Below are 1,814 nucleotides of genomic sequence, written 5' to 3' on the forward strand. Positions count from 1 at the left end.
TCTGAAAAATTACAAAAAAAAAAAAAGATTTTACTAATGATGAAAAGTAAGGATGCAGAAAACTTGGTCTTGGTTTGGGGTGGGGAAGAATTTTAGATGGCACAACTGGCTAGCTTACTGTTGATGAATAACTCTTTAGAAAAAAATTAAGCATTTTGGAAGAGGTATTAGAAAGGTGCATTTGAATGTCACTTACAAGATGCCAACCTTGTAAAAGAAGAAAAGTATATACTTCAGGTTCCCAGACTCCATTTCCCCAAATCCTTGGCCTTCTTACCCATCCCAGCTTCCCAGTGTCATGTTCTCTCCATCCTATCAAAATCTGCTCCAAGAAAATATTAGTCACTTATATCTTACTGTGAAATTTATTACCTCTTACAGAGGATATTTATTTTTTAAACTATGTCGCTGATCGTGGAATTTTGTTTGTTTAATTGCTGATAAAGAAATATCAGCAAATTAGCAAGAAGATAGGTTACTTTTTTTTTTTATAATGGGGCTTTAAACTCTAGAAATCATATCCTATATGTGGCTAGGTACCTACCCCACCTCCACATTAAGCCAGCCCTGTAGACCACAGTAAACCATTCTTCTATTTGCACATTGATTACTACTGCATCCCCCCAGATTCCTTCCAATGTCCATTTCCCCATGTCCTCTTGGAAGTAAGGTGTGAAAACTACACTGCCTGCTGAAGCTCTGGGATTGTATGTGGCATTCTGCCTGAAAATGGGAAAATCTTAGGTCAGAATCTAAAATGGAAGAGGAAAGGAATGTGGTTTGTTTGTTTTTCCATCAGCATGCTGCAGTATAATACTTCTACCCTCCTTGGCCATGAGGAGAACTCAACTAATTACAATTTGGAACAAACTACATTAATATCTATATTTTTTTTAAAAAATTGTTTCTTTTGAAAATCTGATTTTTTTCTTTTAAACAAGATATGATCATTTTAGAAATCATTGAGTAATCCATGTAATTACAGTCTTCCACATAGCACTGCATTTAACAAATTTCAAATTATATCCCAGAAACTGCCTCAATCTTGAAAATCAACTTCTTCATTAATCAGCAACATTCAAAGTAACAATTGCCCTATATATCAACTTTGTTTAGCTTAGAGGAAAAAAAAGATTTTTCAAAATTAGGTGAAGCAGATTTATGTGTGTTAATTTTAGCAAATCAAAATTTTTATTAGTAATGTGTATAAAAGTATTTATGAATTATGTAAACTAAAAATTAGGACCAACAGAGTGATAAATCTTTTAACAGTTTATGGTTCAGGGAACTTAAAATTTAATAACATTAGCTTTCAAAGGCACTGAAGTGCCTTCCTATAAAGCATAGGAATTGATTTCACTAAAGAAGTCAAGAAGTATTTTAGAATATGTAAACTCTTGCAAATCATAGTTACTGACATAGATGTTATTCATGTTTATATCTACTTATCACATTATCAAGCACATACCTTCGTATTACTTGGGGTCGAAAAATTTTCCAACAGATATAACCAACTTGAGGAACAAAAAAGTTCCACTGGGTGGGGAGAGGATCCAGGACTATTTATAACTTTCTAATTTTGTCACTTGACCAGTCCATGCCAAAAAAAAAAAAAAAGGAAAGAAGCCAGCTAGCAACATGACCAGGATGTAACAATACTGCATAGTGCACAAGTATTCCTTTGAAAAAGGTGAGTCACAAAAGCCAATTATTTTCATGCCTATTTCTATGAAATTCCGAAACTGTCTCAATTCTTTGGGTGTGATCAACAATGTGATCAAGTGAGCCTTAACTTCTACTCATTTGAACCTGCA

The sequence above is a fragment of the Vombatus ursinus genome, unplaced genomic scaffold (assembly GCF_900497805.2).
Source record: "Vombatus ursinus unplaced genomic scaffold, bare-nosed wombat genome assembly UNPS02014818.1, whole genome shotgun sequence".
Taxonomy (NCBI): Eukaryota; Metazoa; Chordata; class Mammalia; order Diprotodontia; family Vombatidae; genus Vombatus; species Vombatus ursinus.